The sequence below is a fragment of the Leptonotus elevatus genome, chromosome 2 (genome assembly GCF_054856555.1).
Source record: "Leptonotus elevatus isolate MCC_2025b chromosome 2, RoL_Lele_1.0, whole genome shotgun sequence".
NCBI lineage: Eukaryota > Metazoa > Chordata > Actinopteri > Syngnathiformes > Syngnathidae > Leptonotus > Leptonotus elevatus.
The window spans coordinates 12,627,785-12,642,668 of record NC_141240.1 but is presented as its reverse complement, the minus strand read 5'-3'; the positions used below and the strand labels follow the sequence as shown (position 1 = coordinate 12,642,668).

The 14,884-nt window shown below is 39.5% G+C and overlaps 1 protein-coding gene across 2 annotated transcripts in view; it reads left to right on the top strand.

Annotated features, from left to right (window-relative positions):
• Positions 1-14,884, top strand: part of LOC147178465 (myelin transcription factor 1-like) — a 93,280-nt gene that overhangs the window by 39,438 nt on the left and 38,958 nt on the right. The gene's annotated exons all lie outside the window — the stretch shown is intronic.

Here is a 14,884-nt window from a genome sequence, read left to right as displayed (position 1 = left end):
GTGAACATGTCACACATCAGTGAATTTCGAGCATGAGCAAGACACGAGATGCTGCATCCAAAGTCCTATATTAGCGTCAGAATGTATGGTATCGGCATGTTACTTGTAAGTACTCACCGATACCGATACCACTGTTTTAATGCAGTAACATGAGTTGTCAACAACACTCTTCTTGTGGTGTATCAAATTTAGAAGACATACAGTATGTAGTATCACTTTACAAGGACTTTAAAAGCTGATTATAAATGGGATCAAAATGTTACTAACAATGGGCACAGTAAATAGCTTCAGCATTAGTGTCTATTTTCATGCCTAGCAAAAGTCTAGCACAAAGCACGGTCCAATTGTGCGAATGGGTGGCGTTTGCTTTCTTTTGGCATTTTTCGCAGACGAGTGCAGTTAGAAACGTGCATTTTTGCCGTTGTGGGCGTGAACACAGATTGGCTTCCCAGGCAATGGAAGTGGCTCCTTTCATCCCCTTTAAATTCAGCAAAGGAGAGGCGCACCATTCACATGGCGAAAGCAGAAACAGACTCGCTGGATTCCATGCAGGAGATTGACTCATGCAATGGACGTTTATAAGGAATGCAATATCTCCACTTGTGGATGATGTAAATGTGGCCGTCTGCGGAGCCCAGAATCTGTTTGTCTGCAAATTCACCAAAATCACATTGCACCACCTGCGCCACAACATAGACCTGCTTCCAGCTGGTCTATAGTTTAGTCTATTTTCAGCCAACAAAGCTTCAGGAGCGCCAGGGGCATGTATGAGAAAACTCCCTTGGTGCGCCAGAACGCCCAGCATGGCGCAGCGAGGGTTGCCAAACCCAAACACACTAAACAAGACATGGGCCGGGCACAAAAATCAAGATTTACACCTGAGCACATGTGCGCTGTCTGTGAAAAATAGAGCCCTTAGTGAAGAAACGAACAAAATATCGGCTAATGATGAATAAAATGCCTGTAAAGCACAAGGATGCATTAAGACATTTCATTTCTCAAACTTTTACACACACACACACACACACACATGCACAAACACAGAGTAGAAGTGTAGCTAGAGGGTTGTAGGATGCCTTATTAAGAGACACAAAGCCCTTGGCAGGTGCTCCCTCCCTGTCTTTGTCTTTGCCACTTTGTGCTGTTTATTTGTTCCATACATAGGAAAGTGTCCTCTCTTTTGGCCCCCGGGGGAAAACAAAAGAGCATAATGCACAAACACAGAACCCTGACAGAGAAAGGACAGGTGTTCCATGGATGGGAAAACTTCAAGCCAACTTTTCTTCCCATTGAAGTAGACTGACAGAAAAGTTGAGCTGAAGTTGAGCACAGCTTTGCTCAAGGACACCACGGCCGCGCGTGTGGATGTGCGTGCGTGTGATTAGCCCATCACCTCACTCTTTCATAATGCCATCTGTACATGTGCATATACTTTCCCCCACATTGTTCTGCTAGTTTAGGACTTAAACTGGGTTCCCCACAAGACCAAATCCTTACAGATGAGTTATACTACCTACTATAACAAACATATACAGACCCTCACATATATTTTTCAATATGTAAGTTTTTGTGTTGTTGTTTTCCCCCACTGTACATATACTGTAAATACAAATTACATCATTTAAAGGGATACTTCAACAGTAAAAAGTTTGTATTTTGTCCAGAATGAATTTGATAATTACATTATTTTTGTATACAATTAATACCTTTAAAAACTATTTTCCCACTTCCTGTCGACTGAAGATGACATCGCCTGTGCTGAGGAAGTAGGTAACGACCAATCATAGCTCACCTGTTTCCTGGGTTTGGTCAGCACACAGCCATGATTGGTCATTACCTACTTCCTCAGCAGTTGATGTCATCTTCAGTCGACAGCAAGTGGAAAACAATAGTTTTTAAAGCTATTAATTCGACATGGAAGATAATGAAGTTATCAAATTCATTCTGGACAAAATATTAACTTTTTAGTGCTGAAAATGGCTCAATGAGTCAAGCGTCCCTTTAAAGACGAGTGTGCGCGTGTGTGTGGGGGGGTGGGGACTACTTTTCACCATCTGCACGCAGATGCAGAAAACATTTTAGAAGTTTCCATGCTGACAAGAATTTGTCCAATAGCTCCAAATGTCTACAAAAAAAATTAGGAAAAAAAATACCAGTGATTGTATGTGTTTTGTTTTTCAATGCGATAAAATTATCCGGGGAAGGAAAATTCAACAAAACTGTTATTAACTTTAATAATGAACCATGACAGTCTTCCCTATGATGTTGGAAAATGTGAAGTGTAATTCACTTTTAAATCACCGTGCTAAATACAAACCAGCAAACTGTGTAAAAAGTGGAAAAGACAAGGTCAGAAGTTTATTTAAGCTCTAGTTTTATAGTCAACTTGCTTTAAATAACTGAATCCAAAGAGCTCCCCTTTTATTATTATCAGGAATTTGTATTTTGGGGCATGAAAAGATACCATTGTGTTTGAAATGTGGTTTGAACTCTGGTATCTTATTTGTTTAATTGCTAAAACTGTTTGGCTAATTATAGAACAAAAAAATCACCACTTAAGATTTAACACATGGACCAGAATGATATTTCTGGCATTAGTACCTTGTCAATATGGCCTAATACACCAAAGATCAATACTTTGTCAATATTTGTTTTTTTCCTTTGCATTTGTGAGTATGGGTGCGTGTATGCGCGCGACTGTGTGCGCGTCTGTTTGTGTGTGAAGAGAAGGCTGCCTGCCAGCTGTGCAATCTGTTCAGTAATCTTAGGTCTGGTCTGTACACACACTCCACAATCTGCTCCAGTAAAAACTGTCCCTACACACACATGCACACGCACGCACACACTGTCACATCAATCATTACTTGGACCATAAAGTTTTTGATTAGGGTTAAAGGTGCGACAAAAATACACACATTCTCATTTGTGAAGTTATATATATTAAAAAAAAAAGGCTGCCGATCATTATTTTCTTTTTGCTCTTTTGAAGTTAGTGCTGTCTCTCTCAAAGTATTTCTCGAGAATATGAAAGTCACTGCTCCCTGCACACTTCCTCGGCACTAAGCCTCTCCTCCTGATCCACAATAACTCTTATCAGCCCAATTTCCCTTCTCTCTCCCTGCAGCCAATTTTAACATGACACCCTGTTTGTTGTTTAAATGGAAGGCAGAGAAAATTGGCCACTTTTGCTGCTCAGAAACTCCTGCAGCTGCTGGTAATCGCTGCTTGTGTGTATGTGTGCGCGCCTAGTAATGTGCAGTTACCGCAGTAGGGGTACATGAGGTGTGGGGGGTGGGGGTGCTTTGGAGAGCAGGGTCATGGCATTAAAAAAAAGCGCTATTAGGAGAAAATGATAGGCCAGTCCCTGAAACTCCATTACACACCAAACCCTTAAAAAAATGAACAGGCTTTATTACAGGGCAAGATGAATCTCAGCACTCATGCAAGCAACTGGCCTCTCTTCGCGGCCCACTCGCTCCCCCAGAACAACCTTCTGTTTAAACTGGAAGATGGCCAGGAAAGCTGTGGCGCGCGGGAACCGAAGAGGCTTCTGCAATGCCGCGGGGTCAAGCCCATTTGCCTCAAGCCTGACGAACAAGTGGGGACGCAAAGAAAATGGAAAATGAGTGGCGACGAGTGAGCAGCAGATGAGATTTGAAGCTGCCGAAGAAGAATTGGAGGAAGTGCAAGATGAAGTGGACGGGGAGAGGAGAAATGATGCAAATGTGAGCGTATGAATTGAGGTGTAAAAGAAACTAGAGCTGTCAAACGATTAAAATTTTTAATCAGATTAATCACATCTTGAAATTTTGATTAATCACGATTAATCACTTAATAAAAAATTGTATCAATATTTTTTTCACGCCAAATTTGAAGAGCACCGGTTATGTGTTAATTATTTTGACATTTAATGTTATGAGGACGTCTTCAACATTTTTTGATCCACTGCACACGCTCATCCTCCTATTGTTCTAATCAATGAAGTACTTGCATAATTTAAAATGGGGAAAAAATGACCCCAATATTTTGACATGAACAAATATTCTAAATGTCATACGCAAACATTTATTAAATGCTTTACTTTGATGCATGTAATTATGTTTATTGCTCAAACAACCTGTGCTACCTTAAACGTAGCCATTCGCTGTCTAGCTAAAGGATAATCTACGGTCAAAATTAATAAATGCGAATAATCTGCGTTAATTCATGACTAATGCAATATTTTTTGTGATTAATTAATCAGTTAATGCTTTAACTTTGACAGCACAAAAAACAAAAAGATTAAACTTGGGAACTTGAAAGCGAGACAAAAAAGTATAAACAATCTGTTTAAAAGAGAGGGCGACTGTAAACAAGTGACATGTTGGGGCATGCAGTAATCTGTGAATGGAAGATGATTGACACTTCCCCAATGTGTGTGTGTCTTTGGAAGGCGGTCCCTAGGTGCCCACTTCCCACTTCACAGCAACCAACTTTACAGTACATCATCCGCAAGTGGAGATCGTCTTGTAGTTCATTATAAATGGACTTTGTGTGTTCCGATCTCTTGCACGGACTCCAGCGTCCCTCCACCCATGCGCACAGTTCGACTAAAAAATGGAGCCCTAAATGCCACAGCTATCATTTAAATGCTGAAATCATTCACATTACATATTAATTGTGACCTCAGTCAGACTCAAAACTTTTGATGACGTGTAGGTCGGATATATGCGACCTAGCCGTTCAAACTGAGGTCGCATTGCAGAAATTCGGATACCTATCCGATCTAGGACCACATATGAAAGTGGTCCAGGTCGGATTTGAAAAAAAAATGGAATTGAGCCGTTTCAGACTGACATTAAAAAAATCTGATACATGTTGCATTTGTGCAAAAAAATCCAATTTGGGCCGCATTTGCCTGCAGTGTGAACATAGCCAAAGTTAATGTTACAATGGCACTCTTGATTGGCACTTCCAAAAAGATCCAAAGATAGTTTAGTATTTTATTTGTTGTTTCCAGGGGTGTAGAACTGCGCTACGTTATCCCGAGAAGTATTTCTGCTAAAAGTCAATAGTCTTTCAAGACACACAAAATGTTCCACTTGATTAAAATGAAAAAGTCTGTATTAAAGCGCCTCATGATGCTAGACTGTCTCATTTTGATGATATGCGGCCTAATAAGTGTGACGACACCTCAACCCGTCAATGAAGTTATGTTATCTAATTAAATAAGCTCAAAGGTTTACAGTACACACCTACTGTCCCAAAATACTTGACCATTACTATGACTGTGATATGATTTAGCATTTGGTGGCCATGACTTAGAACCACTCCTGTGAACATTTCTTTGTAGATGCGGCATTTTCATGATAGCAAAACACTTTCATCCAAAGAGGTCTATTAATGCTAACAAAGATATACGGTAGCTTTCAGTCGCCCAATAGTAGATTTATAAGTAAGGATATAGCAGCAGTGTATTTCTGAACCATATTTACGGTCCAATTTACATGAAAGTACGTTTGAACATATTGTTCTTTTTTCAAAGACCTTTATGTGACTTTTGTTTAAGTTGACGCCATCTTTGTGATTGAGTAAATAAAACAAGCACAAGGCTGGAGAAAAAGACACAAGGTGACAGCATCAGTGAGCTATCTTGAGTTGGGTTACTTGGTTGCTATGGATACGCTACATATATGCACTAGCTCTTGACACATGCACTCCTTCAGCCTGACCTCTTTCAGATTGCCTTCACTATCATAACATCCGTCACCCACTCTCAGCCTCCCCCACCCCCATACACCCCACCCCCAAACAGCCAATGGTATTTGCATACAGATGTCTTACTTGCTCGGCTAATGTATGCAGCACTTGTGAATATGTTGAACTATATTATGCACTGACAAGCCACAACATTATGACGCCTTGCATAACATCATGATATCCAACACAGGAGCTGTATCACATATTCTGCACAGTAAATCTCGTAGAGTAAGCTTTACCCTGAAAAAGACTACAATCGGTCCCAGTCTAAACAGAATAAATTTTACATGAGTAAAATAAGAAAATAAAAGAGTCAAATATTATATATAATTAAAATAATAAAAATGAAAAAATCACTCAAGGTTTGAGAACAATCACACAACCTTCAGCATGGGAGACGGCTCCTCTATCACTTGAGCTATGCCGCGCCTACGTTTAGATAACATTGCTGGTGTGTCCAAAAGGAGACCAAAAATGGTCGGAGGTATGAGGATTCCAACTGACACCAGCAATGTACTGACACACAATAGAACCGCCATGGTTGATTGGCCTGAAGGTTCTGATATCATTCCCCAACCTTTGAGTGTTTTTTTTTTTAATAATAATATTTTACTCACTTCCAAGTGTAAAGTTTACTCTAGTTTTGACTAGGACCTACGATGGCGTATTAGGTAGGGCCACATACAAATATATATTTTTTAGAATATTCTGAGCAAAAAACTCACAAATTTGCCACTTTATGAAGTGGCAAATTTCCGAGAAAAAAACTCGAAAATTTGCGACTTTATAAAGTACTTCGAAGCGTTGGGTACGGTCAGCGACAGAGACGCCTCGCTTTGCAAAGGTTCACACCCTGAGGATCAAGCATTCAAGTACATTTTTTAAAATGTATATTTACTTCTACATTTATGTTTCCAGAGTTATTATTTACACCATTCATACATTTTGGTATTTTTTTGTACAAGTAGCTAAGTTGATGTGTTGAATCTGCTGCTCTCCGCCATTCACTTACATTTACCTAAAGTATGCTAGCTTCTGATTGGTTAGTGTTAGCTGATAGGGGATCAGGAAGTGTTGTTGCTCTAGCTGCCGTGTATGACGAGTAAAGTTTGAAATAAAATAAATCATGCCTTTTAATTTTATAAACAGTGTCCCATTAACCACCAACGAATCCTCACATTAGACCAGAGGTGGGCAATCTCGGTCCTCGAGGGCCAGAGTCCTGCAGGTTTTGGAGGTTTCTCACTCCCAACACAAGCTGATTCCAATCAACAGGATCGTTATCAGGCTTATGCAGAGCTTGCTGATGAGCTGATCATTTATCAGCTGTGTTGGAGAAGGGCAACGTGCAAAATCTGCAGGACTACGGCCCTCGAGGCCCACCTCTGCATTAGACTATAGCTACGCTACGTGTATTTGTCATAAGTTTCTGAGTTTTTTTCTTGCAAATTTGCCATTTTTTTTAAGTGGCAAATTTGACACTTTATAAAGTTTTGCCACTTTATAAAATTTGAGTTTTTTCGATTAAGAATTTTTCTGGGGTTGGTGAAAGATTCTGGTTGATTGGGTAGTAGCTGATGTCTGGTCGGTGCTGGATTTCACTTTTCTTTATTTTCTTTAATCCTTCCTCGGGTCTCCTGACAACCTCACGACTCTAGCTGAATTCTGAAGTATTCGGTTTAGGTGAACGGTATGGGATTTTTGATAGGTTTTAGGTGAATTAATGAGCACACATTTACACGCACGCACTTATGCACACACACACCCGCACTTCACATACTCATGCACATACTCACGCACATACAAAAAAAAAGAGAAAAAAAGAGAGAGCAATGATGATGACATGAATCGGTAAGATTACAGAATTAACAATACTGAGCTCTCTGTAGAAAAAAATAATAATGAAAATTTTATGAAGAAAAAAAAAAAATAATTTTGGAGGGAGTTTTTTCTCGGAATATTCCCCCCCTTCTGGGAAAATATAGAGTAAAATTGCTTTGGATATCATTATATTGTGCAAATCTTCATAATACCGACTGGTTGACGTGTGTGCATATTTTAAAATCAAGCGTTTTTAACTTATGGGGGAACAAAATCTAATAGTTGAATTTAGTTTACGAGAACTGTGACTGTCAGAATAAAGTAAAAAAAAAAAAAAAAACATGTGGGATTGAGTTGAACTCATCACAACTCCATTCTAAATGAGCGGCCCTGCCCCCAGCATCCCTCTCTCCCTTCTTCCTCTCGCAAGCGTTTTCTTCTCGAGCCTCATGAAACAAGCCACCTACACTTTAGGACATCTGCTAAGCTGATTTTCTGGGGCTTAGCAGCACCACAGTGGTATCAAAGAGATTAGGTGAAACAACATCCAACTCTGGCTTTGTGCTGTGTTCCTATAACTCAGTCCTCTGCAAATGCACGCGTGTTTGACTCCAGTGCGCTCTTGGCCGTGCGCAATTTGCCGTGTGTGTGCGTGGGTGCCTGTATTGTGCTGCGTGTTACGGTGCCATAAAGTCACAGAGCTGGTGTAATACCGCTGGATCTAGAGTTGTGAGTGCTTCTTTGCGAGCAAGAAATCAGAGAGCGTAAACACAGAGCCGCTCCAGAGTATCTCTCAGCCTTTGCTTTTAAGCCAAACCAATTATGAGTAGCAAAATAAACTGTGCTTGACATAATGGGGAAAGCATTTTACATTTTAGATGTGTTCAATCTGCAGTCACCTCCAGTCTGTGCTGCTGTTAAATTGTGCTTATTCCATTTTTTTTTTTCATTTTCCATCAAACATTTTACCACTGTGCCCGTGCACTCTGCAGCTATTTATTTTTTCCGACATAAAACTTGATAATGAATGGTGGTTTATGATGCAAAGTGACTCTATCTTTCATATTAGGCATGCATGCTGGTTAATGCTTAGTAACTATCCACACAGATAATTAAGTAGTGAAATGTAATAATGTCATTCATCCCTCTGGGTTAAGGGTTTGAATAATTGCTGCAGAGTCAGCCTTCTATGCATTATATTTGCCAGCGTGCGTGCGCGTGTGCGCGCATGTGACACTTGCCTCCCCGCCTGCATGCGTGTGAGATCAAGAGAGAGAGTTCTCATTTGTGTGTTTTTTTTCTCTTTTTTTTCTTCCCAACAGCTTTCACTTTTTTGTGCTGGCTAATGAGAGAAAAAAGAGAGGAGAGGCGCGCGGGGAGGGTGTTTGAAGGAAGAAAAGAGTGCAAGCCAAAGAGCATCGGGTGCTGTGTCAGTCTGATATTTTCCATAGTGACAGCTGGGCCCAAAAGCTCAGACCCTTTTCTTCTGGCACACAAAGCCCATTAAGTATGCCACTCGCTCAATGGCCCCCGCAGCCTCCAAATTGCTCCAAGCTCCTCCCAAAAGTGTGGCAGTCTTTGTCATTGTAATCAGCCCTTGTTTGTGAAGTGCTGCCTGTATTTACCACCGCTATGGGTGCACATTTGCCCAGCCTGCTGCCGCTGCTGCGAGTGCAGGGGGCACAGGGGGAAAGTATAAAGAAAGTATAAGATAAGAGGCGGGGTGGCATGAACAGAGAAGTTTTAAAGATGGAGCCTTTGGGAGGTTGGGAGCAAGTTTTGAGGTGAAGGTGCAAAAGTGAAAATGAAGATGAGTAGAGGAAAGTCTGGAAAGAATTTGACTCTGACTTTGCAGGGCGACAAGGGGTCATGTGGTCACAGTGGACACAGTGGGAGGGCGGGTGCTATGACACCCGTCTGGACCGTAGGTTGGAAAGGGGTGCGATTGGGGCTTACATAGACCGCCCTGTGATGCTGCTTCATAGGTCCGGGCGTGGCCATGCAGATGAAGAGATTTGGTATTAAAGGGGAAGTTTAATTTGTATTTACAATAATATGTTATGTGTGGTTTTTTTTACTTGATTTTTTTTTTGTTAATTTACTTTTACAATTGTTTGTACACTCAACCCCCCAAAAATTCTTGACAATAATATGTTATATGCAGCCCCACTAGTCTAAATACGGTATTTTGGTTAACATCACCTTATTGGAATAAGAGTTAAGCTGCAAAATCCAGCAGTTTTCATCATTATCAGAAGGTGGCCATTTTGCCACTTGCTGTCAAGAGAAAATTACATCACAGTTGCTCAGGTCTCAGGTAACAGCCAATTACAGCTCAGCTTCAGAAAACAGGTGAGCTGTGATTGATCATTGCCTGAGCCCCGAGAAACTGTGATGTCTTCTTCAGTTGACAGCAAGTGGCAAAATGGCTGCCCCCTGAGATAGATAAAAACGGCTTGATTTTGCTTAATAACTCTTATTCCACAAATGTAATATTAATCAGAATGTCATATTTAGATTAGTGAGGTCACATATAACATATTATTGTCAAGAAATGTTTATAGTTGACTTCCCCTTTAAAATTATTACAATAAAATTTTGGATACCATATTTATAGCATTCTGGTTAATAATGTGTTTGTGGAACATGAATTAAGCATCAAAATCCACCCAAATTTAATCCAACTCTGGGCAGCCATTTTGCCACTTACTAAAAATGACATCACAGTCTGTCAGGGCTCATTAACGACCAATCACAGCTCACCTGTTATCTGCCTTTGGTTATGTGATGTTCACAAGCTGAGCCATGATTGGTCATTACCTGAGCCTTTAGCAACTGTGATGTCATTTTCATTCAACAGCAAGAGGCAAAATGGCCGCCCTTTGAGTTGGATGAATATGGATGGATTTTGCTGCTTAATTCATATTCCACAAACACAATATTAATCAGAATACTGTACATTGTTTAGACTAATGGTACTGCATCGCACATATTTTAAAGAAATTTTGGGGTGACTTCCCCTTTGAAAGCGCAGAGACTTGTGTAACTTGCACCACCATCGACATCAAGGTACGGCGCACAAGCAGAAGAGCAGACGATGTAGGGGATTGGGGCCACATGATGCCTTTTGGCAGAGCTGACCCCATTCCACTTGTCACCCTCTATTCCCCCCCCCCCCCCCCCAAAACTTCTCCCCAAGCTGTGATGGGATGGGGTAAGCAGGAAGGGGAGACGACAGGGAGGGGTGGGTCTCTGGAGATGACGGTCATCCTTAGTGGCATCCAGACCAAACTTTGTCTCTTGGCTTCCTCCCTCCTTTCACTTTGAGTGTGTGCACACATGCCTGTTAAAGGATTCAGAACTCCCACCAAAGAGTGACGCAGTGTAATAAGTGAGTAATGAAGAGCCAGAGGCACTTTGAGCCTTTATTATGTTAAAAGGCAGCCATGCGAGGCAACGCTTATTTTTACACCGCAGTTGATTCCACTAGCAAACATGCTAACTTGGATAGATGTTCAAATGAAAAACAAAGTCCAAATCCATCCCCTGTGTCTAATGGGAGCTGACAGATATGGGCAAGATCATGCTGCACGGATGTTAGAGAGGAGGAGAGAGTCAGGTTGGGGGTGTGAAAAAAAGTGCATGTGTGTGTCGTCGGGTGGTGGTGGAGGGAGGCGGGGGGGGGGGGGGCGATCTGATGTTTAATATCCATCTGTACATGAGTGAGTGGGTGGCTGAGTTTGCAAGTGTGCAGCAAAAAAAACTAAGAAAACGGTTCTTGCACACTTCATAACATAACTAAAGTGTATTTTCCACAAATCAGGATTCTACTGCACAATCTGTGACCCTGTGTTGCCCCATACGATATTATTTCAAAGTTGTTTCCATTTGCAACGTTAGCAATACTTAGGAAGAATCATGACGATGACATGAACGCTGTACCTATTTGTATCCTGTTAACCTTTTATTCTTATGGAGGACCAAAACTGCCAAAATTCCAAATAAATAAATGACTAAATAAATAAATAAATGACTGAAAGTGAAAATAAAAACGGATATAAAAAATATATAATTTGAAAATTAAATCCAAAAAATAAATATACAGTGGAACCTCGGACTTTGAACGTCTCGGAACTCGTACAATTCGGACTTCAACCAAAAAATCTGAGTAAAAAATGCCTCGGAGTTTGAATTCATTTTCGAAGTTCCAACACCAAAGCAAAGCGAGCGAGGCCGAACGTACCTTGAAAACGGGTAGCCGAGCGAAGCCGAGCAATGCCGAATGCTCACGTTACGGTAGTTGAGACAATGCACTGCTCATTTCCAGTCAGATCGTGAATACTCCCGGAGGTGCTGCATACTCGCGAGTGCATTTTGCTTTTTCCACGACAATTTTCTTCGCCATTGGCCCCCCAAAAAAACATAGTGCTACGAACCACAGTGGAATTAGGAAGGATATTATCGCGCAGTTGTAACTACCGTGACTACTTCTGTAAATACTGGCACGAGGACCCCCCCTTAGCTGTTCAACAACGTGCCTGATGTTAAACAACGCATGCAAGGACTGCTTAGTAGTCTAACAATATGCACTCGCAGGAACGAATTATGTTCAAACTCTGAGGTACCACTGTAAATGGAAATAAAAACGATATATATATATATATATATATATATATATATAAATAAATAAATACATTTTATATATATATATATATATATACATATATAAATACATATATTTTTTATATCCATTTTTATTTTGACTTTTAATCATTTATTTAGTCATTTATTTATTTTTAATTTTGCAGTTTTGGTCCTCCATCTTATTCACCATGAGCTATGATGTAATGTACTGTATTATGTAACTATGTCACTACATCACATTGTACAGTGTGTTGTGTATGTATTTGCATTTGCTTTTATTCTGCTTTTTTTCCCCTTACTCTGGTCGGTATTGTGGGTCAGGATTAGAGAATCTGTTCTCAATTGCCTTGCCCGGATAAATAAATAAATAAATAAATAAATAAAATACAGATACACTGAGCTCTCCCTTAATTAGCTTGCGCAGGTCATTTTTCTCAACAAGGTCTTGTTTCCTTCTCTTGAGTGTGTACGTGTGTATTTGTTTTAACTTTATTGTCGTCGCCATCACCAGGACAGCTGGAGGCTGTGTCAGAGTTCAGATGCCTGCTCTGCAAAGCGGAGAATTAAGTGAGTGATGTGTGTGTGTGTGTGTGTGGGGGGGGGGGGGGGGGGGGGTCAGAATTTGCTATATGTGTATACCTTTGGGTGTGTTTGCATATGGCCAAACTTGTAGAGATTATGTGTGTTTGGCCCTTTATACCGGCTGGAGTAGAAGGCTGGGGTGAAGAATGGAGTTAATAGGCTAATGACAGTCTATGATCAGTAAGAATGTTACAGGCTGTTTGTCATTCTCAGATAAAAAAAAGAAATACTGCCACTTGTGAAAAATGGCAGTCCTGCTTAATTAACAGTGACACAATATATATATATATATATTTATTTATTCATGTACTTATTTATTTATTAGTGCCGTCAAACGATTAAATTTTTTAATCAGATTAATCACATTTTAGAATTTTGATTAATCACGATATATCGCTTAATAAAAAAAAGGCTTTTTTATCAACATTTTTCCCCCGCCAAATTTGAAGAGCACCGGTTACGTGTTGATTCTGTTGACATTTAATGGTATGAGGACGTCTTCAACATTTTTTGATCCACTGCACACGCTCATCCTCCTCTTTTTCTAATCAGTTAATTACTTGCATAATTTAAAATGGAAAAAAAATGACCCCAATATTTTGACATGAACAAATATTCTAAATGTGATACGCAAACATTTATTAAATGCTTTACTTTAATGCATGTAATTATGTTTATTGTTTAAACACAACCTGTGCTACCTTAAACGTAGCCATCCGCTGTCACGCTAAAAGATAATCTATGGTCTAAATTAATTGTGCGATTAATCTGCGTAAATTTATGATTAATGCAATACTTCTTGTGATTAATTAATCAGTTAACGCTTTAACTTTGACAGCACTAATATATATATATGCTCCCCAAAATAATATAGTCAGAAGTGAAATAATTGTAGCTGTTTTCTATTTTACTTTTTAATGCCATTAAATTGAAGTTGAAAATGAAATTTGGTGGGTTTTGTTTACTTCAGTTTACACTTTTCTTACAGGTGGTTGAGTGGTGTATTTAATTTATCATACAAATTATGATCCCGTAAAGTGAAATGAATACATATATTATAAAAGCACATCAAAATTTACTTTAATTTAATTGTTATACTTCTATTTGTTTTAACTTCATTCTGTGTTGTTTCATTTCATTTAGTGTGTTATAATTCTATGTTTTGTTTATCTGAGTTCATTTTGGCTTCTGTTTTGTAACTGTGACAATGTTTACATGCAGTCAATTTACGGGTAAAGGTCAAAATTCCATTTTCTGAAACATTTGGGATAACCCGTTTACATGCTTGATAGGACAGTTGCTCCCGTAAACATGGTCACAAATTGGAATACCACGTTCAAAAGTCATGCTTTTAACCTTCTACGTTCAATACAAAACATTATATTTATGTCATTCACCACGCTAAAGTGAGTAGTTATTTTCCTCCTCACTCCAAAAGTGTGGTTCTTTGCTGTCTCATCATGTTTGTTTACATCTGCTTGAGTATTTCCAGTGGCTTGTGCGCCAGAAGTATGCACTTATACACATTCATATTATGTTAGATTTACATTGTAGCATTTTCATTGTAGAGACAGAAAACAATGTGAACATTTAGTCTGGTGCCTCATGGTTTAGTGCAACTTCATAAAAGTGGGTTTCGCGTAGATTTTTTTTTAAACTTCATAATTCCTTTTAGGTTTGCAACTTTTTAGAACTTTTTGGAAGTTTTTAAAGTAAGTTATTTTTACAATTGTATGTACACTTAAAATTGTTAAAATTATATTTTGAACTATAGTACGAACTGAATGTATACACAAACTTTATGTGATGCTCAGTTTATCTTTGTGAGTTGTTTCTTTTTTAGATATCCACGGATGCTGGCTGCCAAACAGACAACAGACTACGAAATGCACCTGCTTGGCTTTAGTCAAACGCAACTTTTCTCAACAAAAAGGGGAAAACATTTTTAGCGAATGAATGGGGACGAAATGAAATGAAGAGGAGAAGTGTTAGTTTGTGTGATGTTGGTGGTATATCCCCCATTCCATCTTGGAGGGATGAGGATAATGGGAGCAAGCAATGGGAGAGCTCATTATCTGGCCGACCATCTGCTATTGGG